The 23366-nt window shown below is 39.0% G+C and overlaps 1 protein-coding gene across 5 annotated transcripts in view; it reads right to left on the reverse strand.

The window, feature by feature from the left end:
- farp1 (FERM, ARH/RhoGEF and pleckstrin domain protein 1) overlaps positions 1–23366 on the reverse strand; it is a 240549-nt gene that overhangs the window by 160875 nt on the left and 56308 nt on the right. The window lies entirely within an intron of this gene.

Consider the following 23366-nt stretch of genomic DNA (forward strand, 5'->3'; position numbering starts at 1 on the left):
TCGAAAGCACAGAGACCTGAAACAAAAAGGTTGTTTTTTGTGTGTGTCAGGAGCAACCTGAGTTGCTTCTGGATAGGTTGTCCACTCTATTTCGAATTCAGTCCACAATAGCATTCAGTAGTAAGTCATTGCCCTTATATAGCCCATTTCAGTAACCTTCAAAATGAGGGTCCCAGTGGAAGTGGGAGTAAGTCATTGCCTAGTAAGGTTCAGAGTCTGTTTCAGCTCCAGCAATACAAGGGTTGTCTTCCTGGCTTAAATATTTAACTTATGAGGCCTATCCCTGTTTTAAAGATCTGGCCTGAATTTATTTTCATTTTTGTGGTCCAAAAGGCTAAGCAATTTTATAAACACGTTTTTGTGTGTCTCTAAAATGTAAAATGAGAATGCCAGTGCACATATACACATGGGAATTAAGCCTGGAGGTAGAGAGGGTAGTGAATGATAATAGCATAAATAGAAATTGGTTGTCGGGTTTCAAAAAAATTCAAATTAAATGAAAATTGCTAACAATAAACTGGAGCCAGGTTATGTTAGCTGAAATGAATCCACTGACATCAACAGGACAAGTTAATCATGACTTCTTTTCCCCATTGATCACTATGAGACCTACTATTATTATTTAAGATTTAATCCTATCCATGTCTAATCAGAAGTTTCACTGACCTCAATGGAAATTACGGTACTTCCAGGTAACTGAGTACAAGACTGGATGCAGGACATGGAATGACTCCACCTCACCCTCTGATTACATGGAATCACACTCTTCTATTGATACCAAAATATTTTGTCATTTCCTTATTCTTTTATTTTTTCTGTCTGATATGCTTTGATTAGATAATATTTGTTCTAAAGACTAATCTCTTTCTCAAACTGGCTTTGCCAGTCTTCCCTAGGGAGAGCCAAAAGAGGGCAATATGGTAAGAGAAAAACAGGGCTATACTGCCAGAAGCAAAGAGACAAAGCAAGCTCTGTGCAGTTAAGAGAATGATTTCTTGGTGCTAGTGAATGCAAGCTAAAATCTATGTATTATTTACATTTGAAGGTCATGACTTTCACTAGTCCCCAGGTTTATCTGATATAATCAGGGAACATTATTATCAGTATGGTGTAATGGTTTGAGCACTAGACTGGACTGCCAAGTGAGCGCATGGAAACCCACTGGGTGATCTCGGGCAAGTCAAGTGCTCTCACAGGAGGGCAAATCTTATATATATATATATATATACACACATACACACACATACACATACATACCCAGGATAGATTCACCTTACGGTCCCTGTAAGTCAGAAACTACTTGAAGGCACACATACATATGTGTTTACCTGGATACTACATGTTTGGACTTAGGAGTCTCCCTCCCACGTGTGCCATGTATAAAAACCTTAGCAGTATTAAAGGATGCTCTGTTAATAGTTTGATGTTCAGCAGCTCACATGTGGTGCCTACAGAAATGCTGGCTGGACTCCTTTGGGTGGAGCAATTCCACAAGAAGGATAGGCAGCTGGCATCCAAGGGGCCTCATCTACAGTCACACTCCCAGAACAGTCCTTGATCCCAAGGCTCTCTAATATTATATATTTGGCAACTTTTCCCAGAAACTTGGAAAGGGTCTTTTGAAAATCCTCCTGCCCGCAAGGCAAACAGTGGCAGAGTTTCTATATGTGCATGTCAGCTGTTTGTTCCCGCACAAGAGCCCACAGACAGGAAATATCAGCGAGACACTGAATTAGACTGAACACTCCAGGAAAAATGAAGGAAATTAAGGGTACTACTGATTTACTTCCACACCGACTGGGAGATGGACAATGCTGGTTCCTTAGCCTGGCCCCTTGCTTAGCTCACAATATAGCACATAGCCCAGCCTCAAAACCAAACCCTGAGCTATAAACCACGCCAGCAAAATGCATTTGCTCTGCTTCTGTCCTCCCCCTCCTTAATGCTAAGAATAATTGGCTTCCTGCTGCTTAGTAGAGTGTGAATGAGAGCTATCGAGTATCCATTGATATTTTCTCCAGGGAAACAAGTTCCAGGAGTGTCCTCTTTTCATTCCTCCAGGCGACTAATTATGTTCACATTTGGTTCCAGAAAGCTGAAGGATGGGGGAGCATAACATTTCATTCAATTCATCCACTTTCCTAAACTAGTTAAAAATATCAACTTGTGCCTTTTCCCCAACATACACTAACTGTTTGCACTTAAATTCAAGTGTTCATTATGTAAAGCTGGAGCGGGCAAAGGTGGACTCTCCAAAAGTTTAAAGATGGCAATTCCCACAACCTCACACCATTGGCTATGCTGGCTAGGACTGATAGGAGTTTATGTCTAAGCATTTCTGAAGGGCACATGTGCACATCATCCCTGAAGTACATTCACACCTGCATTATCATGTTGTGACACCAAATATTTATGCATGTGATGAGGACTGGTTTATAAAAACAGTAGGTAGCACAACCAATGCACACATCCGTGCCCATCAGACTCAGCACATAAGTGTGTTTTCCCCCACTTGTACAGTCTGCAGTAACACAACTGTCTTTTCAAATGAAAACACAACACTAAAGGAATAAAATGATTTTAATAAACTACATATTGGAGTGAATGTTATTAGCAAAGCTTTATTAACCGAAGAGGTGTGACATCTGGCTTCAGTGATCATTTGAAGAAATATCAGCTAGCTTAATTACATGGTCTTAATTATGGTCATGATCCAGAACCCTTTCATTTCCATCTATTAAGTCAAGATTCCTTAAATGGGCAACTGCTTCAAAGAATATAGGAGGCCCTACTACAAGCAGGGATTTGTACAGCGGAAATATGGAAATATTTATTGCCAGTACTGCACAAATGTAATGTTGATGCTGTTGGAAGATAGGTTGAGGTTCAAGTTGGATAAGTACAGACAAGGTTGCAAAGGTATTTTGTTCTGTTCTGTAGTATTTTGTTTTTCTTTTGATTTTAATCTGCTTGAACCTAATTTATTATTTTGATTATGTAAGCTATTGTAAAAGTTTTGCGTGAAGAAAGTCTATTATATATCTTAAATAAAGAAGACTTACATAAGCAGATATGTGTTAGGGGCATACTCTCTGTTACACCCCTCCTTTCATTTCTGTTCCCTTCTTCTGATTGTACTCTAGATGCTTACTATAGCTTCTGAAGAGACATTAAAGCAGAGTTCTCTGTTTACAATGCAATAAAAAAATGGATTAGTGCAAGTCAAGATCCTTGCAAAAGTAAGGTCATACCATGGGTGAGGGAAGAGAATCCAACCAATGCAATAATTGATGATTTCAAACCCCATGATTTATGGCTGAACTGCTTTAAAGGCCTGTGCAATGGAATACAATAACAAGATAAAAGATAGGATAGGCAACTACAGAAAGTTAGAGTGGCGTAGTGATTTAAGTACTGAATGATGACTAAGGTTCAAATCCCTCAGTGGGTGACCCTGGACATGTCACACACTATCGGACCCAGAAAACTGTGATAGTTTCACCTTAGGATCTCTATTAAGTTGGAAACAACTTGAAGGCATATAGCAACAACAAGAACAAGGTAACTATTAATTAATTAAACTTCTTTCCTCAAAACAACATAAAGGAAGAGGTCTTAACTTTCATCTGTAAATATTTCATTTGGGTACTTAATTGCTAATTAGTAGACAAATTCTTAATTAATACAAAGTTAGCAGTTCACCACTGAATTGATTTGCAATTAGCATGTTTTAATCCCAGAACTGCTCAACGGTCATTAATCACGTTTGTGAACATAAGGAGATGCTTCTCTAGCACTATTTTCACCCGGCAGAGCAAGCAAACTAGATCGCAAGGAAATATGTGGTGGAGGGACAGTTCAGTTTTAAGCCCCTTCCACATGATGAAATGTGGACCTATAGAATATGTTAAGATGATGGGCAGTTTAGGGTAAATAAGAGATGTAGATTTCATACATAATTTTCTATTGTTATGTTTTATATTGCTATTGTTTTTATTCGGACTTGGCCCCATGTAAGCCGCCCTGAGTCCCCTTTGGGGAGATAGAGGCGGGGTATAAAAAAATAAAGTTATTATAAGGTAAAGGTAAAGGTTTTCCCCTGACGTTAAGTCCAGTCGTGACCGACTCTGGGGGTTGGTGCTCATCTCCATTTCTAAGCCGAAGAGCCAGCGTTGTCCGTAGACACCTCCAAGGTCATGTGGCCAGCATGACTTCATGGAGCGCCGTTTAAGGTACCTTTAAATAATTCAAAATAAATCAGTAACACAATTGAAAGGAGCCCAAAAGGTTCAGGATGGCAAATGGGGACCCTGGGTAGTCCTGGGACTACCCAGAAGTGAGTCCCCACAGGCCCAATACCCCATTAGAGCCGGGCCTTTCAGGAAGGCCCTGATCTAATGGGGTATCTAATTAATTCAGAATAACTTAGGTAATTTTGATTATTTTTTTTTACTGGAGGAGTTGTTTGGATGCTTCTGGCAAAAACTCAGGCAAGTCCTGGAATATGGGCCTGTCTGGGTGGGCTCTAAAAGGGTCCCAGAAAGAGGGCTTGGAAAGACCCCTGGCCTCTGCCTATGGAAGGCTAATACCAGCTACAGTAGATGTTAATGTACTGTATGCATTATATGCACTCCATATAAGGGAATTCCACATATTCAAGATCAGTGCTACATGACCAAGCATGGAAATTTGACAAAAACCTGGAGTTTTGAAAGCTGTGAATGTCTAACATGCAACCAGGCAGGCTAGGGAAGATAATGAAATCAAACAAAAAACATTGACTATAGTAGTCTCGCTTATCCAACCTTTGCTTATCCAGCGTATTATCCAACACAGTCTGCCTTTTAGTAGTCAGTGTTTTTGAGGTCAATGTTTTCAATACATTGCAATGTTTTGGTGCTAAATTTGTAAATACAGTAATTACTACATAACAATACCATGTACTGAATTGCTTTTTCTGTCGATTTGTTGTAAAATGTGTTTTGGTGCTTAATTTGTAAAATCAAAATGTAATTTGACGTTTAATAGGCTTTTCCTTAATCCTTCCTTATTATCCAACATTTTCGCTTATCCAATGTTCTGCCGGCCCATTTATGTTGGATAAGCAATACTCTACTGTATTATGAGTTTGATTTAGTCCATACTCTACAGCTCAACTAATGCCTGCATGTGTCAATCAAAATCACTCCATGGCAAAGTCCTCTGAATTAGGACTATCAACAAATCAATGTGGATGCAAACATGTTATTCATTCATTCCACATATCATATCAGAATCACAAGGTTATGGTCTAAAAAGTCATGCCCCTGTTCAGAAGATTTCACCTCACTTTCTGTCCTTTGATAATTAGATTTTGAAAAATTAGAATCGTTGTGGAAACAAGGATTGGTGATAAAGTTACAGTGGAGACACCTTTTCCCCATGATGCCTCTTTCAGGAGTAAATTTCCCTTCCTAGAGGTAGACTTATCTGACTTCCTGTTGTCTCACCTCTGTTCTTAACTATGTCATTTGTAAGTCAGATGTTTGTAACCCGGGGACTATCTGTACACAGTATAACTTTCACAATATCATCCATGACATAACCGTATATTTTAAATCAATTGTAAATCTGGTACTTTATAATGTACTTGATTAATATGTACTTGTTCACTCTCAATAGCCCAGTCTCTATGGAAACATTCACTAGCGTTCATCTGCTGATCTTCAACAAGGAAATGTTTTCATAAATGTATATAGAGTCTAAGCTGGTGCCTGAAATTCATGTGGAACATGCTGTGTAAAGCATCTTAGAAAAATCTTTAGAAAAATCTGGGTAGGTGAAATAAGGCAGTTGGATAGTGAGAAGGGGAGTCACTTCCTTGACATGCTGTTCATTGCCTGCTTACAATTGTTTCTTTCCCTGATCTGCAGTTTTGATGACATGATTTAAACCACGCTCACACAATGTAAATGAATATTTCAGTGGCAATTCTAACCAATCAGGGATCTCAAGGATATGCCAATACATAATTGGCGTTATGACAATGTCACAAAGCCAAAACAAAGTGAGAAATTGCTCCCTGGCATAATTCTAATAGCTGTTTATTTGCATCATTCCAACCACCAATAAAATTATATTTCTATTTTGGGATCATCTCTTACAAAGACCACATGCAGCTCACCAACTGCTCTGTTTCAGGGATTATTTCTTTTCATTTACACGTATTATCACAGGGATATAATGCAATCTATAGAAGCTTCAATAAAGGTTTAAAGGAAAGGCTTCTACTAAATTGTTAGCTTTTTAAAACTTCCATGGGCAGTTGTGTTATCCTTCTATAATCAATTTCCATTACAATATCGGTATGTTTTTGGACTTTCACTCAGGAGGATCATGGGAATGATAGTCCAAACAATAACTTTTCAAAGACTTCTTACAGTATGCCTGCTGTGCTTATTATGTGAGTTGGTTGAACATCGTTTCAGTGATATATGAAGAGCTTTGAATGCCACAGAATTGTGTAGGAGGACCTAGCAATACCCAGAGAACTGTTCTCTCCAGCTCTCCAGTGCAATTCTATGATGGAAGTTGACCATAGATTTGCACCAAAGGCCTAGAAAAAGCACTTCTATCAGCATCACTAGGTCCTCCTGTACGATTCTATAGTAAGCTTTGGTCAGAAACTCAGGACATCATTCATTTCAGATAAGGAAAATAGAGTTCCAGATTATATGTGAAAACCATATCACATTAAGGATCCTGGAACAGATCTCTCATGTAATATATGAACATACTGTACTGCACTTTGGCATGTGATAAAAGGGCAGGGCTAGCTTTGTTATAGCAGACCATGTAGGAGGAAGTCAAGACACACTTTTCCATTATTTGTAGATCACATAAAGTAATTAACTACAAATAATAGTTCACATAAAGATGAACTTGGATCTCCAGTTCAAAAAATCTTATATCGTATACAACTCATATGAGGCTCCACCTCAGACAATCGGACTACATCAATCTTTTGCCACCCATTGTCCTCAAAATGTTTTGGACTACAATTCCAATGATTCCTAATCATTATTATGAATGGGGATAATGGGAGTTGTAGCCTATTTTGATGGTGTTGATTGGGGAAGGCTGTGTTAGGGAAATTATCCAAGAAATAGCAGAGCATCCAAAAATGCAAACAGGATACTTAATTGAGTAGTCATCTCACAGCAAGCAGAGGTGAAGTGATGTGGCTGTAAAATAATTCTTGAGCTTATGAGGCAAAGATGCAGAGTTCAATCTTTAAAGTTTCAAAAAGGTTTATTAAAATATAAGAATATAAGTTCCTTATTGTGGACTGAAGACTTCAGCAGTGTGAGGTTGACTTCCAATAGGCTGGAGTATACAAAACTTGTCTGTATGTGATCCAGATATGTGGCCTAAACAGATTCAAATGTGCACATCCCAAATCTAATTAAGGTGCACACACACAAAGTAAAGCATTTTGACATACAATATACTTATAAATCACATCTACATAAAATGTATACACATTTTTTTGAAATACAACGCCTGTACATTTTCAGTCTTTATTCTGCAAAAAGCTTTGCTTTACCAGCACATGTAAAAAAGCATGCAACCACAAGCAGCTGGTCACATTCAGCCTTGATATAAATAGACTCAGCATGAAAACATGAATTCCTGAATTGCTGAGAATTCATAAACCTACTTCAGTGCTGGGATTAATTTCTTTTCAACAGACTGCCTGTCTAGAGAATTCCCATGATTCCCTAAATGAAAACATATGGATGCATTACAGCCAAGAACAGGACAGCTCCATACTGAAGAAACTGCTGGCTTGGCAGCTCCTGGAAGACCAGACAAGACTATACAGAAAAGCTTTCCTGTTGGGTCATTCCTCTGGATTGTACAAGCTTTCCTGTGTTCTGCTATGTATTGTCATTGTGGAATTTAAAAAAATAATTGCTTTCTCTTTTTTTGGAGGAAAACAGAGGAAGGCTGGTAATTCCATAAAACAGGAATCCACAAACATAGTCCATAAGCTGCATGCAGACTCATCCACTTGCAACACGCACACGCACACACACAAACCCCACAATTGACTGAAGTATCAAGGGAGCACTTATTTATTCATTGCTTATATAATTGCTAACTGCCATTAATAGAGGTCTCCTGGCATAGGGATTCTCCTGAAAAGAAGGAAAGGCAGTCTTGCTTTTGGCTACATCCCCCCCCCCCCCAATTTTTCACAAACTCAGAAGTGAACTGATGGTCACTTTCAGGTTTTTTGGGGGGAAGGCTGGACTTTTGGGAACACAATTGGAACCCAAATTTGCTGGAATAACCCTATTTTTCTTGAAAGCATTTTTCTTGTATAGCAATGAAGTTTTGAGGAGTAGAGTAGGTAGATATGGAGTTTCCACTTATAACATGCAGATTTTTACACAAAATTTTGTAAGTCTAACAAGAATTTCCCATTGCTCTTTTGCTTAAGAGCAGACTTTGTTGTCTGTTGCTAACTGCCTTCAAATCAACTTCAACTTATGGTGACTCTATGAGATCTCCATGTTATAATATCCTCAACAGTTTAGACTCAGGGCCCTGGCTTTCTTGATTGAGTCCATACATCTAGAATGTGGGCTTCCTCTTTTCTAAAAGCTGTCCATCCTGACAAACATTATAGTTTTCTAAAGAACCCTGTCTTCTCATGATATAACTAAAGTACTGGTCTGCCACAAAAATTGTCAACTTATTACTCCCGTGAGTTCCTGAATTGCTGAGTTACTCTTATCAATTTGTTTCAAGAATTAGTACTTATGGTGCTTCAGGTATGTTTGTAAATATTAAACCGAACTTCAGCACTTATCAGCTTGCACTGAACTTGGTAAACCTCGGATTTCTCACAATGAAATCTACTGATTTCAATACTGTTTAGTTTTAAATGTATCATAGGCTCCTGAACTGTTGATTATGTCTTCAGAACATGAATGACAGCATGATTTTATGCATAAATATGATGTTGTAGAATATTAAATAAATAACATTCATTTTGTTATGGGGTGATGTAATAAACTGGGTGCTTCTGTCATAGGAATCCTAGAATTTGTCTTCCTAATTAACCACAATCCTAATTAGTCAAAAGGGCCAAGGATGAGCTTGAATTGATACTAGACCAGCTGATGTCCCACTGAATTCAAATACTTCCCACCTCCAGATTTTTGAACATAACTTAGGTCTCCCTCTTTGTATCCAAAGAGGGATGGGTGGAAGAAGCATCAGGTATTTCAGACTACAACTTCCACAATTTCTCACCATTAGCCATGCTGTCTGGGGCGTCTCTGAGTTAAACTCCAGGATATACATAGAATAAAGGTGGGAGAGTTAATGTGGTATAGTCATTTGAGTGCAGAACTAGAACTGCAGAAGATCAGGGTTCAAGCCCTTGTTCTGCCATGAAATCCCCCTCAATAACCTTGAGCAAGTCATTTTCTTGGTCTCAGAGGAAAGCAGTGAAAACCCTCCCCTCCTCAGAAGAAATATTATCAACAAATTCCTGAACAGATTTCTCTTAAGGCCATCATAAAACAGAAGAGACTTGAAGGCACACAACATTAGCTAGGCAGAGCACCCAAGGTGGGAATGTGCAGCAAACAATGAAAAAGAACCCTTCAGTCATTTCCATCATGCTTAGAAAGGGGGAGGAAATGTTATTCACATTACTAATCATGAGACTGCAGCACATGTAGCTCTGACGCCATTGTTATAATAACATTGGGACACATCAATACACTGTCTGCCTGAACCATAGCATCCTGTCATGAAATAGACAACATTTTTAAAAATCTCAGTTAATTCTGAAAGGTCTGCCACTCTGGGTTTTCTTTTACTATGAAAATGTTAATTTGAACATGCAAGATTTGATCTCTTTTAATAGCTTGTGTCACGTTGCAGATAAAGATTTTGTTTTCTTGCTAAATATTTCATTACTCAGTGGAAAAAGAGTGGGGGGAAACCCTTCTGAAAGCAGCTGTGTTTTCATCTTCCTGCACCATAAAGCAGGCTATAAAAACTTCAAATATAAAAAGAGCAGATTAGGGACAGAATGGGACACACTGTCTGATAGAGTTGACCATTTCCATGGATGTTGGGTTGGTCAGGGTCTGATTGAAGCCGAGTTGGACTTTTGGGGGGTCTGCCCCAGCCAGAGAGAGACCCCGCGGCCCCAACAAAGAAGGATTGCTACTTTGGCGAGCTCAGAGAAGCCTGATTTCAGCAATTTTAGTTCCCTAGAATCCAATAAAAAGACTCTGCCAAAGTGAAAAAGCGACACCGAGATGATTTATTAGCAATTCAGCTGAATAGGATGTGATGCCGCAATCATTTGTCAAGCAAAGCATGTAGATACAGAGAAAAATGCAATTTTTATAAGAAATACAGAGGTTTGCTTTTCAAATTGCCCACCCTCCTCCCTCCTCCCGGCTCCCTGGTGATTGGCTGGCGCTCTTCAGCTGGGAGGAGGCTTGGCCGCCCATCCCGCGCTTGAGCCAATCACAGGGCTTTCCCCTGTCTCGGTGCTCTGGCCAACCAGAAAAGAGGGAGGTGGGATGAAGGGGAACAATGAGTTCATGAATGGATTATAGTTTTCCATGCCCGGCGGCCCCTGAATCCGGACGTCGGCCTTCTAAGGGAGTGTCACGCCCTGGCAGTGGAGCACTAGAAACCAATACACAGAGGCCAATAACAGTCTAATATCTTTATTAAGGAATTAGTAAATTAGAACAAAAATAAGCAGAATACATAGTTCAGCTTCAGACCTTTCAGGGAAGGACAAATATAGTCCAGTAAAATATTGTCCAGTATATAATATTAGAGTTCAAAGTTATAATCCAAACCGAAACACACTCAAACTTCCAAGCAGTTTGAGTGGGGAAAACGTCTAAGATTTTCCTAGAGTTCAAAGTAAGTCCAAGGCAAGGAATTGAAGACAAGACTGGATACTTGACACAAAGATGCAAGGCTGGAAACACGGCGAAACAGGACAAGGAACACGGCAAGGCAAGGCACGATAAGACTGGAAGTTAGCGGACTTAAAACGCAGTCCGCACTTGGCTGGAACCGAAGCTAACCCTTCGAACTGACTTGTTGACTCCGCGAGGACTAGCCAGTGCGGGGAACTTTTAAAGAACTTCAAATCTTTCTACAAAGCAGGTGTCCAGCGCTCCTTTTCCCAAGGGAAAAGAACTGAAACAACATCTTCGTCCAGATGCAATCCTCCCTGAGAATTCTCAGGGGAAACGAGCTAATTAGCACTCTCTCTGGCCGCTAATCGGGCGCTTTTTCGTGTTTGCGATTTCTCTGAGCGGCTAGCTTCCCAAAACTCCCTTCTCGTAAAGGGGGGAGAGGTGCTGGGAATAGGCACCTGTTCAAGGTCCTTTTTAATGAGCTCTGGGCTAGAATTGTCAACAAAAGGCATCTGGAAAGGAACGACGTCTTGCTGAAACGGCAGAAATCCCATTTCTTCATCACTGTGATCCATAATGGCGCCAGGGTCACGACCCAGAGGGCCATGGGACATCACAGGGAGCCTGTTTTATTGTCTTGAGATGGGTCTATCATAGATATTGATCACTTAATCCAGGTTTTCCTGTCGTAATCAGATATAACACAATGGCAAGGCTGGGGTGGATGATCTTTTGGTGGAGGGGTTTGAATAGCATACAGCTTTGGGAAGGGGGACTTTCTGAAGGTCCCTTGGCTCCCCATTGATATGTGAGGAAGGGTTTGCCAAGGGAATTCATACTGATGGGCCAACTCCGAGGTCAGATAGGATTCCCATTTTATTGTCCATGCAAATATGTTCTAAGATAATAGTCTTTTCATGACAGCTGATCATCCTTTCAGTGACAGGGCGCTTCCTTATTGGAAAGGGAAGGGGGTAGAAAGGGGTCAGGGCAAAGTCAGATACATGTAGGAAAATATACAGGATAAAAGGAGTTCCCAGAGAATTCATATCCAAACAATTCCCACTAAAACAATTAATAAAAGTTATAACCTTAATACATCATGAGTTCATAATTCATACAGAGAGACTTCACAAAATAGCTTACAGAAAATTGAAGCTTGAAATGTATTGCAGAAAATCCAAAGTCCCAAAAAAGAAAAGGTTTGGTGGTCTCCACTGAGCCCAAGATGGGGTCCTGTAGCGCGGGAATCGAAGCTGGTCCTTGGTCCTTGGAGAACTGTAACTCTTTCCCAGGGCTGGAGCCCAGTTGTTGGATTGCCCCTAGAAGGCTCCGTGGGGCAACCATCTCAAATTTCCAGAAGGGAGAATTTACATGGGCGACGAGTGGCCAGCCGCGGGAGAGAGAAACGGCAAAGTGCGGACTTTTGACAATCAGCTGTTTTCCCTTGAAATATAATCTCAAAAATTGAAAACGTTATTCCCTGGGTGTACGGGCCCGAAATGCAAAAAGCGAGATAGCAGATCATGTTAGAATTTAGCCAGGAAAAAGATGACACCGAAATGGGGCCAATCCGTCAACTTGTGGATACCGGGGCTCATGGTGATTCCGTATCCACGGTTGGAAGGAACGTGGATTTGAGCTCCTTGGGATGCCTGAAAGGCTTCCCAGGTTGGCCTGCAGTCTCTCACAGCCCGGATAAGGTTTTTCTCTAATGTTTGTATAGTTTCAGGCAGAAAAGAAACACAATGCATCAGTTAGGAGAGGCTGAAGTTACAACTTGGTAAATCTTTATTAGGGGCTTGTTACATAGTTGGAGCTGGGTAGGGAGATGAGAGAGAGAGCATGCGGTAGGATAGAGTCCCTGGTTGAGGCGGCTGCTGGGGCACCTTTCATCCTTTCTAGCCCAATTTGGCATCCAGGAACTGCGGAACTCCCTGCAGCTTGTCAGATCAGCTCAAAGGCAGGGGTTTGGGGTGCCCTCGATAACATAATCATTTTCACCCTTGGACTATAAATAGATATTAGCTTCTCAAAGATAATCAAACACCCAATTTAATTATTTCCATCTGCTTCTTGATCAGAGCAGAAAATGATGTGCCACATTCTTATATTAAAGGGGGCTTTTTTCCCCCCTACTCCAAGTTCTTAAGAGAGAGATCAAAAGCGAGGTGTTTGAGGCACTGTAACTGTTATATTCTTTTCCTGGAAATCAAAGATCTATTGAAATTAACCAGAAGCTAAAAATACTTATTTTTCTCTAGAGGATTCCTAGGGATCATTTGAACTTACTGAGCTCTGTAATTTCTCCCTATCTCTCACTGGTGCATTGTTATGGATATTTGTCTGTTCCCAAGAGAACCATAAGATTAGTGTTCTGCTTTAATTTCCTTTTTCAATTGGATGTCTGAAAACACTAGCAAGAAGAACAAAGGAGAAAAGGGGGGTGTGATGCCCATGAGGTCTTCTCAAGTGTGTGATTATGCTGTTGTTGGTTTTAAAAACTGAGTTCCGAGATCCTTTGCTGCTACAGATTCACAAAGCAAGCGATGTTCAAAAGAGTGAAATACCCATGACATACAGTTAAAGAGCTAGAAATATTTATTTGCCTGATATAGAATCCTCTTTCTCATGCTCTAATTTATGTGTTGACATAAATTAGAGGACTGTATATATTCCAAAGTACAGGCACTGACAATTGTGTGCACACAGAGTGTGTATAGGGGGCCAGGAACCTTTGTGGCATAAAGTTTCTATGCATGCACAGCACATGTTTTCATATTCTACCCTATGCTTGGATGTCAGGCAATGGGGCCAGCGGCTGTTATCCTGCCCTGCACATGTGTTGACAGGACACAGAGCTTGAGAAGGTTACATTCCAATATGATTAATGAACAAATTGTGAATGACAACAATATTGTAATCTCTTGTAAGATAGAACCCATTTTTATTTTTTAAAATTATTTCCCCATCTAAATTAGGACTGCAACACCCACAATCCCTTATCACTGCCCATACTAACTGCAGGACAAAAATAAAGGGGACCACTCTTCCATCTCCTAGATATCTTTTAATTCCATGTGGACATTTTCACAATTAGCAAAAACTGACTGCTGAAATTAAAGATACATTAGGGTTTATTTTAAAAACACCTCCTTTCTGGACAACTGTATTTCTACAATGATGGCAAATCTGTTACAAATTCTGAGTTTTTGATTCACTGCCTCCTTTTAAAAGCAGGCACACATGAATCCTCCATTTGATGGCCAGTCAGCTCAAATTTCCTCAAGGGACATAGAGAAACCTGATCGCTGTTCAGGTTGAACCGAACCTGTCTAGCAAGAATGTGTTGTTTCAAGATGACTAGACTTGGCTGGCACACTGCTTGGGTAAATATATTTACAAGTACAGCCAAAACATTTAAAAAATATTGCCAATTATTAAATAATTTTGCTTTTGGTTACAAACCATCAGCTATGATTACTATCAAAAGAAAGACATTAATATTGTTTGTAAACTCTAATCACAGTTTCGAGTGCCTTAAGAAAATTGATTTAAAAAACCAAAAAACCCCAAAAAACAAACAAACAAACAAACCCCAACCATGCCAAAATAATAAAGAGAAGCAAATAAAAAATGTTTGCAAAAAAATAGTTTGTTACCAGTTGGCCAGCGATATTAAAGGGCACTGAAAACTATCAACATTTAGTGGTTCTGTATTCATCTTCCTAGAATGTTGGCCATTCACATCCACAGATTCAATCATCCACAGATTGAAAATATATTTTTAAATCCAAAAAAATAAATCTTGATTTTACTATTTAATAACATTTTAAAGCATGCCGTTGTATTTAACGAGACTTGAAGATCCATCGATTTAGCTATTCACAATGATGGTTCCTGGAACCCAATCTCATCCAAGGACCCACTGTATCCATTACATATTGACAAGGACAAGATACATATTATTTGCAAAAGTGTGAACATTAATTCAGGAAAGGCCAGAGGTATAGGAAGACATATCTTTCACATGAAAAGCCACAATTAATACAGCAAGCAAAAGTTGGATGGGCATATTTCTGGACTGTTTGTTATGTATCCTGCATAACAGAGGTTGGGCTAGATGGCCTTTGTAGTACCATCCAACTTCAATATTCTATCTGTCTATATAGGATGGGAAATCAGAATGTACTTTAGGCAATAATATGTAGGTAATTCAAGGTAGTAATAATAATAATAATAATAATAATAATAATAATAATAATAACAACAACTTTATTTTTATACCCCGCCCCATCTCCCCGAAGGGACTCGGGCGGCTTACATGGGGCCTTGCCCGATAAAACAATCAAATATTAAAACACAGCAATAAAACAATTATCCAATAAAAACATCAATTACAGTAAAAACAATCGTTAAAATCGACATAAAACACACAATATTAACACAGGAGACTAATTCATTGAGCCCAGGCAAAGTGCAGAATGTGCCGAAATGGGCCAAAATGGGGAAGGTAATTTCACAGTAGAAATGGACAAAATGCAATATAACATTGGCAAGGCACACTCAAAGTTTTCAATTACACTTGCCTCAAATGGAAGACATCCAAACTTAAGAAATGAACTGAAAGGCAGTCCCTTGAATGGAAAGCGAAGTGTGGGAATGTGCCTTAAGAAGAATCTGGTAGAATGGTGGATGAGCTTACACAGAACTGCAATTGGCTCACTGGCTACCATCCAAGCATTTCCTTCCAGCCGTTCTTCTTCTTGCCCCCTCACTCCAGTTGCACTTTTGTACCATTGTTTTTTTCATCTTCAATTATCCCAAGAAAAGGGGAAATCAACAAAAAATAAATGCCAATCTTGCAGTTATAATCAGAACTATAAATGTGAAAGAAAACTAAGGCCTGGAAAGTTAGCTATGAAGGAATGACATAAGATCTTCAAATGTAAAGATGTATAATTGAAAATCATGCCAGACTGTTCGCAGCATCTATGTGTGAATGTGAAAACTGGATAGCAAAACACTCAACTCTTTTAATATGTATTGCTGGAAGATAATTAGACAGATACAATGGACCTCCAAAATTATAAATAAATGGGTCTGAGAGCAACTCAAGTCTGAACTTTCACTAGACACCTAAATGACCAAACTGAAGCTGTTGAGCTTTGAACATATGATATGATTCACTAGAAAGGATGACAATGGAGACAGTGGAAAACAGTAGGATACCCTACAAATGGGGTCAGCTGAGGAAGCTACAGCCCTTAGTTTACAAGACCTGTGCTGGGTTGTCAAAGCTCTTGGAGGCCTCCTGGCAACAAGTAGCAGCTGATTTGACAGCAAACAAGAACAGAAAAACAATCCAAATTAAGCAACTATATGCATATTTTCTCACACCTGTGCAAATGTTGTAAACCACATTTGGGCAGAGGTATTTCTGTCCAAAAGAACAGGGTAAATCAAGTTTTGTTGGTTTGGGGTTTTCTACTTGCTAGGCTATTTCAAAACAAATAATGTAGTAGGAGTCTCTTCTCTGAAGTAAAAGCTTAGCTAGCCCCTCCTTTCTTGTCATGAGGGAGAGTAAGTATATCCTGCAGTTATAAGCCAGTTGGCTGCCTTTTAGCCCCTCAGAGACTTGGCTTAATACACTTCCACAAAGTGTTCAGCTGCAGCTGGCTGAGGGACATTATTTGGCAGGACACATTTTCTCCTTCAAACTCTGTGCTCTTTAGTAAGCCTTGGAACATATCTTGACAAGAAAACTGAGAGAGTGTAGTTGACTGTTAAAGCACTTTCCAAAGGAAAGTAGATCTGCAAGGAATGTTAAAAGATCAGATCCACTTAAAATTTATCACCAGGGCTTCATTACTTATTGTCTATCAAATGCAACATGAACAATGTGATAACTAATTACAATGCAAACTCTAAGGATGTTTAGACCCTGAATTTTCTGCAGCTGGATTATATTCAGGAACTTAGAACTCTGGGCATTTCTACACAACCACTTAAACCAAGTTAGGAAGTGAATTACAGAGAATCCGTTCACTGCTGAGATTGTGTGACCACAAAGATCGGGTGATTGTGGGTTGATCCAATCCCAGGAGTATTTTTTTTCTTACTTGGTTCATCAGGATGTGAACTACCATTCAGGATCAGTGCAAGACCAAGGCAGGGCAGAGGGCACAGCAAACAGGAGACAAAGCAGCAGAAAGCCAGCGTCCCATGGGAACAAAATGATTTCCTTTCTGGGGATGGTGTTTATCTTCCCAGCAAGCTGGGTTTTCAAATGCCACAGCACTAGCCCTGTTCTGATGAGTGCTCTGCATTTCTCAGTCTCAGATTCCATCCCTGCATAGGATACACACTGACTGATTGCAGTGAATTTTGTGGCTTGTTCCAGAATTTCAGGTAAGTTTTTTTAATACACTGTTTCTGGCTGGATGCACACTACAGTGTACATTGAGGGTGTACCTCAACCGTGAGTCAACTTCAAACTGCATTCTAATCCCTGTGTAGATTCAAACTATATGTTACATTAAAAAGGATACACACAGTTTTGCATCTTTTTTTTTTTACTTTAAAACATGCACAGACAGCTTTGGCCCAGGTGGGTGTCAGAAATGTAGATATTCCCTCCATCAAATCCCCCCTTCTATGCAGCAGTCCAAAGAATTTTTAAAGGGGCACATTTGACCAAATTCTTTTAAATAAAAATAAAAATAACTGAACAGGGTTGATTTTCCCTGAACTTAAAACTCATCGCCTTCAGATAGAGGTCCTAATCCACATCCAGAGGTAACTCCAGGATACAACGGAGATAGGGATAAAACTGCAGGCTATGTTTTTAATAAAAGACATACTTGGACCTTCAGAGGTTCCAATTACTTTACTAAGAATTCATCCAAAATTTATATCTTTCAGCTGTGAAGAACTTACATAACTGATAATGGAAAAGAATTTAATCTTCTTTTGAAATTGTTTTCCATCTCATTTCAATTTAAGACAGTACAAAATCAACTGAATTTAGAAAGAAAATCCCACTCGACTCTCATTGAAAACTACATTTCTTTACAAACATACTAGCTGTACCTATGCTTTCCAAGTTCTAATTTTTTTTGTAATGGCTTTGTCACACATGCAACACTGAGGTAACACAGGAAGTAATTTAAACTTCCCATCTGCCTCTGCAGTAATCAACCATGCTGGCTGTATTCTGATTATGCAAAAGTCAAAATACAACTATCAGTAAGATTTAAAACAATTTGAAAGCATGCAAAACAATGCTATTAAAAATGCTATTCAGACAGGTGTAGCTCAAAATATAAGAAATGGAGCAACAAATGGACACCTCCCAATTTCCATAACTGTGTCCATTACCACAAGTATGCTCAAACAACCTGAGTCAATATTGCGAATGTCATGGTGTAAGGCAAAAATGTCAGGCATCCCTTTTCCACTCCTCTTGACAGTAAAAATACAGTAATATTATAATCACTAATGTGAAGAAAAAAAAATCCCCAAGATCATAATCTGCTCTGCTTGCCTAATGGTAGGACCAACCCTGAAAATAGACAGCAAAGCTATGTTATTGGGCTATCTGTTCTTTAACATTTTTATATTAGATGTTTGGTTTATTATTACATAATGGGGCATTCTGCAATAGTTTTCTGTTTGCTACATGGCTACTGACATGCCTCATTTGAGCAAATATGGATTTATGAGCAAGATGGAAAGGGTATCCACCTGTGCAAGAGTGACTTTAGATATTAAACAGCATATATCAATAGGGCAGTTGGTAAGTTTTTCCCCTAATACCCCAAATGACCAAAACGTACAAGCAGGTGGGTCTGATGAGACCAAAATCCATTATGGCATTATTTATTTGTGTAGAGCAGAAACAGAACACCAAGTTCTGTACAAGACATATATAAAAGTAGACTCCCTGCTGAACATAAACAAAACACATGAAACAACTGCTCAAACAGCCTGAGCCAAGACTGCAAATGTCCTGGTTTGCGAGGGTGTTTTAAAGAACAGCTCTCTCTAGTCCAAACAGAAACACGTTTTTTATTTAATGGCAACTGGGTGGGTGGGTGGGTGGGGGTTTGAGAAATCAAAAGATGGACAGAAAGATCAACACCAGAAATACAGATACCAGAAAACAGGTTCTTGTATTCACATATTTTAAAATGTACCACATGACAACACTCAGTCCACAAGAAAACATAAGAAGCAGACTCTCATCTGCTGATGAAATCATCACAAAAGCATCTGCTGCTTCAATCACTACAGCAATATTTAAGAAAACATTCCAGGTTATTCAATATTTCTCCAGATATAATACGGAATGACCATCATATTCATGAGACTGATATTCACTTCTGACAAAATATGGACTCTCTGCATTTTCTAGGTTCTCTAGCATACTCTATGGTATTCCTGGGTTCACTGTTATCCACAGTTTTAGTACTGTATTAGTAGACCTTAAGAATATAGGAACCAAAAAACCTGGCATTTATTTTTTCAGACTGCTATTCCCAGAATCCCACAGCCAGTTAGCTTGAGGATTCAGAGAGTTGCAGTCCATAAAGGGAACTTATGTATCTTGGGACAAGTCTAAGGGAAATCTAGTCCAGTATTCCAGTTATAAAGAATGCAGCCACAGTTATTTTCCCTACTTTAGTAGATATGCAAAGCTACAGAGTCTCTGGAGACAGAGCTTCTATTGAGCTCATGGCTTTTGAAGACCTCCATGAAGACAGTGAGAAGAAAGGAATAATTCATAAAATAAACTTACTTTCATGATGCAAGGGTGGGCTGGAAGCTGCAACAAGAGTTTGAGAACATTGCTTTTTAAAAATTACAACTTGCAGAATCCTACAACCAGCAAACCATTGGCAGACTCTGGGAGTTGTAATCTATCTTCTCCCACCACTTTTCCAAGCTCTTATTGCAATAAGAAATGGAAGACTCAGTAATGCCATTCACTTCATTCCATTTCTGTATTTTATTTTTCCTTCAAGAAGTTTGAGCCTGTAGTATTTGTGAGTTTTAGGCCTGCCTTTTTATCCTCATAATAAGCTATGATATCGGATATAATGAGAGACAGTGATTGGATCAAGATTGTTCAAAAAGTTTTGTAGATATACTGGGATTTAGATCTGTCTCCATGATCCTATTATGATATGCCGTGCTTCATCCTTTCACCTGAAGCATTATGTTTCCTTATATACGTTCTTGCATTTTCAGTGTCCATCTTATCCTCATTCTATTTATTTTTATATAAGAACACAGAATCATTGTTTTGTTCACTGGAGTAAATAAAATAAAATGATTTGATTAAGGAATAGAGGAAATAATCAAGAAGAAAGGGCCCCATTTAGTCTGGTTCAGTACAAAAAGCAAACGATTGAAGTTGCTTAACATCTGGCATCAATCCAGTTGTATCGTATTACAGAGGCTGTTGTCATGAAACTGGGTTTTTTCTCCTGCCTTCATATTCCCAGTCGAAGCAAAACAGAGTTAACATAAAATGTAATTGTATTTTGCTCCAGCAGTAACTACATGGACTCTTTTTTACATGGCTAGTTGTTTTCCCAGATAGTATAAAATTAACCTGAATCATATGTGCTTTCATGCACACAAATAAAAATTTGGAAGGCCAATTCTAACATGATTCTGGCCATAATATAAGATGTCCATAAGCTCTGTACAATGCAACACTAGGGCGACATTAAACAGATGACAAATTATATGTATATATGCATGTAATTTTCTTCTAGAGTGGGACCCTGGGAGACTTACAAAAAAAAAAGGAGATGGCTGCTGGTCCATTTCTAATCTAAACCAAAGGTGCTCATGTTGACATTTAAAGCCCCAAACAACTTGGGAATTGATACTTTAAAGAGAGAGTTTGTTGTTGCTGAGCCTGAGATCATTCGAGATCATACAATAGATTTTAGTGCCTCAGCAGGGATTCACACATTTTTCTCCTGGCATTGACTATGCTGGCTTGGAGGTACAAAATTAATAATTTCAATTATTTATTGAAAATAAATAATTTCAATTGCCAACCAGAGAAAGCCTGCTGAATGTGAACATGCATTTCAATCCTAATGATGTAACACGTTTATTCTGACCATTGCATTTAGTCCAGAGGTGAGAATGATGCTTCTTTCCAGATATTATTGGATCACAACTCCCAGAAATGTTAGCCAGAATAGCCATTGGTAAGGAATGTTGAGCCCCAGTCCAATAATATCTGGAGGACAAAATGTAACCCCTAATTTAGGCCCCTATTCTACAACTTCAATTAGATGTGATAAAAAGGTGAAAGACAAGATGAGATGAGGAACTTTCCAAAGAACCTTTCCTATTTAAACACAGAGGAAGTATCTTCCACATCCTTCCTATTGTGTTGCAAAGTCCTAAATCAAGTTTTGTAATGGCAACATATACCCTTTGCCAACTTTCCAGCCTGAACTTTGATCTCCTTTACAGAAGGGGGTTTCCTGGCATGATGGGAAACAACTATCACATAAAAGACACACTATTTGTATTTTTCTTTAATCCTCCTAACATGGTAGTGGAAATGGAAACATCACTAAATTTTATGATGACAAGAGTTTCAATGTAAAGTGCAGCCCATGTTAACGTAGCCATGCCTGACTTGGGATATCAGATGACAGGCAGAAAAATATCTGGATTACCTTTTGCAATGTAAACAAAGCATTGGATAACAGCAGCTAAATTTAAATACTATTCTTAGCCAACTATCGTTTTCAGTGTCAGAGAAGTGGCATCGGGAAAGTAGTGCAAAAGATAGTACAAACTTTCCTTTGATGTCATTAAGGGGAAACAACAGTATTTCCCCAATTGTTCTTAAGTCATTCACTAGCATTTTACAATTCAGACTCAATCCTAAACTTTCTCAAACTGCCACACCAGAGTGTCAAGATGCAAGCTTATCATCCAAGGCCATCAAAAATTGTTTCAGTGACATGCAAAAAGCTTTAAATACAATAGAATCATTCTGGAGGACCTAGCAATGACTACCAAAGTGTTCTCTTGGGGTTTCTTTGGTCAGAATTTTCCATAGAATCACAATGGAGGCCTAAAGAGAACACTTATCTAGTATCCTATGGAATGATTGGTCAGAAGCCAGGATACATGCTCCTATATGCTTATTTATATGTCTAGAAATTTTAGTCAAAAAAATCAACCCCAAAAACCCAGCGCAACTTATCTATGGGTCAATGTGAGTATTGCACCTTAACTCTTATCAAAAATAGAATTATCCCCTTCTCTCGTTAGAGTGGTGAAAGGCACTTCTAAAATAACACCCCTTCTACTCTTCTGGCTACTTCTGTATGCCTGGGTGGGGCAATGGCTTCAGGGGCCAAAGGGTGGAATTGGTGCTTTCTCCTTTCTGCGACATAACCCTCAACTTATCCACAAGTCATATCAAAATTCTTGCCTTTGCCCACCAAATCTGTTCTTGATACATGAGGTTTATTTATACATAATCTAATTCATTTCAGGTAATAAAAATGATCATGGAGGGCTACATCTGACTCCCGGTCTAAGCAGTCCCTGAAGGATGTAGCTATGAGGAGGAGGAGGTAAATGAAGGTGTTCCCCCTAATAAGGAATCTCACCCCCCCCCAACACAATTTTCCTTTAGCCCCTAAACTTCTATCACTGCATAAACACTGGAAATAATTCAAACACTGAACTTTTATACTTGTGGGTACATTCCCATGGCAATTCTGCCTGTTCCTTTTCTTTGAACACCTCAATTGTACTTCTATAAATGCCTAACTGAAGTTACTACACTGGTAGAAATTTTGGACTGATGGAAATTTTCACTTGATGGACAAAATCTTATTTGGGGGCAGGACCCTCATTTTGCCATTCCCCCATTGCAGCTGCCCACATCTGAACAGATGTGTTAGCAATCAGATGTAATCAGAGGAATCCTTTTCAATTTGCTTGACTGTTCAGGGCCATACATCTCCACTCAGAAGTAATTCCCATAGTTTATCCCTGGCAAGTGGACAGAAGATGCAGCTTTAATAATTTATGGTACAACTTTTTGTGTTGTTTTAAGCTGCTCACAAAGGTGTGGTTGAGACTGGAGAGAAGGCCTTTAAAAAAAGAAGTCAGGCATACAGAGATATCTAGGAATTTGAAGTATTTATTTAGTCCTGTGCAGGCTTGGTAACCAGAAATAGGATGCAGGCAAATGTGAATCTGAAGGATTTTTCCAGTCCCATGGTAGACATTTTTAAATACTATAAAGAGCTCAAAAGCAGAACACAGTTCAAGCACCAATACTTCATAATGACAAATAATAACAAAGACATAATTGCGATATTGTAAAAGTAGATAACAATGAAAAGGTGAGATTTC

Source organism: Anolis carolinensis, chromosome 3 (assembly GCF_035594765.1).
Source record: "Anolis carolinensis isolate JA03-04 chromosome 3, rAnoCar3.1.pri, whole genome shotgun sequence".
NCBI lineage: Eukaryota > Metazoa > Chordata > Lepidosauria > Squamata > Dactyloidae > Anolis > Anolis carolinensis.